Source organism: Leptonychotes weddellii, chromosome 15, assembly GCF_054177405.1.
Source record: "Leptonychotes weddellii isolate Sample4059 chromosome 15, ASM5417740v2, whole genome shotgun sequence".
Classification (NCBI taxonomy): domain Eukaryota; kingdom Metazoa; phylum Chordata; class Mammalia; order Carnivora; family Phocidae; genus Leptonychotes; species Leptonychotes weddellii.
The window spans coordinates 28713294-28715894 of record NC_138383.1 but is presented as its reverse complement, the minus strand read 5'-3'; the positions used below and the strand labels follow the sequence as shown (position 1 = coordinate 28715894).

The 2601-nt window shown below is 42.7% G+C and overlaps 1 non-coding gene across 1 annotated transcript; it reads left to right on the top strand.

Moving 5' to 3' along the window:
• Positions 1-497: 497 nt before the first annotated feature.
• LOC115939178 (U6 spliceosomal RNA) lies at positions 498-604 on the top strand. Its single transcript, XR_004074076.1, has one exon. It is a non-coding gene; the product is annotated as a U6 spliceosomal RNA (small nuclear RNA).
• The last annotated feature ends 1997 nt before the right edge of the window (positions 605-2601 follow it).

The following is a 2601-nucleotide window of genomic DNA, read 5'->3' as shown; positions in this document are numbered from 1 at the left end:
ATTTAATGTATTTTAGGAACTAAAGTTCAAAATGTGAGTTTCCTGGGTAGAGCAAAATAATGTCAGGAAGCACTTAGGAAGAGGCGCTGCAGATTCAATATATTCAAAGATCTGTCCTTGGCCTTCTTTTCTGTTCTCCTTGACAATGTCATTAAAATTCCAGCTTGTGATGGAGGTCAGGTCCCTGCCTGCAGCTGCAGCTTATAGTCTCTGGAGGGCCGGGTTCTCCATCTCTAGTGCCCACTGGAAGATCCACCTACAGCGTCCTCGTCAAAGCAGTAGATCGCAGAGGGACGTGATCATGTCAACTCTTCCAGCCAACCCCACCCTTCCTTCTTTGCCTGGGACCCCTTTTTCCTTCAATGCTACTATTATGCTGCTGTTCATCTAGGCTTGAAACTGCTAAGTCAGTGATTCGTAGCATTGTTTGAAGTCTCAGACACCTTTAAGATTGGATGGAAGTAATCGGCTCTCCCCAGAAAAAGAAATATATGGCTGTGCTCGCTTCGGCAGCACATATACTAAAATTGGAACGACACAGAGACAATGAGCATGGCCCCTACTCAAGGATGACACGCAAATTCATGAAGTGTTCCATATTTTTAATTCTGTGGAATGTATAATGGATAAAAGGAGTGTGCTAGGCTGAGAACATCTCCAACAAGGACATCAAAGAACAATACATACAGCAGGATTCTGGTTATTAAAAGAAACAAGCCCAGGAAAAATAAAACAAGACGAAACCAGAGAGGGAGACAAACCATAAGAGACTCTTAATCACAGGAAACAAACTGAGGGTTGCTGGAGGGGAGGGGCGTGGGGGGGTTGGGTAACTGGGTGATGGGCATTAAGGAAGGCATATGATGTAATGAGCACTGGGTATTATGTAAGACTGATGAATCACTGACCTCTACCTCTGAAACTAATAATATACTATATGTTAATTAATTGAATTTAAATTAAAAAAAAGACCCCCCCAAAAAAGAAATATATGGCTATTCACACAAATAGTGTGATTCACTATTACTCAAAATTTCAGGGGGTCTTCAGGCTCCCCTATCAAAGCAATTCTGATTCCTCTCTTTTCCTTCATAACAACACCTGCTCAAAAACCTCCCCACTGTCAGTAAAATATGTCTGCATTCCTTAGCCTGGCACATAGAGCATCCCATGATCTGACTGCAGCCCCTCTTTCTAAAATAAATGGGTTAATGCATGCACAGCACAGTGCTTGGCCCACGGTGAGCACTCTGGAAGTGTTAGCTATTATTAGTATTATATTAATTATTATTTATGATTATTATTATCCTTTGTTTCAGCCCAATTTCTCACTTGTCCCTCTACTCTTGTGTGTCCTGTTTTGCTCCCTCTGTGTTTTTATTCTTCCTGCCAGTCATATACTCCCCATCTCCCTAAGTCCTCCAGCCTTCACAGATCACAGTTCCCTGAACTTGAGCCCCCTCCTATAGGAAATTCAACCCCTTCCTCAATATTTCTGAATTTACCCAGAGCTTTTTTACCTTCTCCCAGTTGGGGCTTTTCACCTCCTGCCCTGAACCACTGTCCTAGCTTTTGAAGAATGATGCGACCATACTGAAGTCTATGGGATAGTGGAGGTATTTAATAGGTATGGCCAATACTGAAGTTGGTTGGCCCTTCCGGGCATGGGGAATTAGTTATTGGCCATATTTCATGACCCACAACCTGATGCCCTATTGCCAACTGCACTCTTTTCATAGAATCTCATTGCCTCCTTACTTCTTTGAGTTCTAAGCCCCCCAAAAACTCCTGCCCTGAGCCTCTCAAAAGGAAGTCAAAATCATTTCACTCTGGAACAACCTCTTTATCCCAAGGGAGACACTAGTTTATTGGATTCTTCAGGGCAATTCAGCTGCCTCTTGACTTCTACTTTTCCTCTTTGCCCTAGACCTTGCTTTTTGTAACCAAAAGGTCCATCAATTGTTTTCCTAAAACGAAGAGGAAATCGTAGCATTTCCCATGATGTGGAAACTGTCACCATCACTTTTTTTTTAAGATTTTATTTATTTATTTGAGAGAGCGTGTGCACACGAGTGGGGAGGGGCAGAGGGAGAGGGAGAAAGAATCTCAAGCAGACTCTGCATTGAGCGCAGAGCTCAATTTGGGGCTCGATCCCATGACCACAAGATCATGACCTGAGCCGAAACCAAGAGTTGGACACTTAACTGACTGAGCCACCCACGCACCCCCCCCCATCACTTTTTTTTTTTAATACTGGTAGTAACTTTCTCTTTCCAAGATCACTCTTATTCCTGCATGTCCAATTTATTCCCATCTCTCTAGGCCCAAGCATGAGGGCCAGTATGAGGTTTCCCTTTTCCACAAGGCCCTTCCTAACTTTCTCAATCAGAAATAAATCTTTTCCTGAACTTGTGTTTTTTTTTCTGTATTTGTCTTATGATACTGTCTTAGTCCATTCAGGCTGGTATAGCAAAAATACTATAGACAGGGTGGCTTAAACAACAGAATTTTATTTCTCATGGTTCTGGAGACTGGGCAGTTCAAGATCAAGCTGCCAATAAAATTAACAAGTCAGGAAAACGACAGATGTTGGCGGGGATG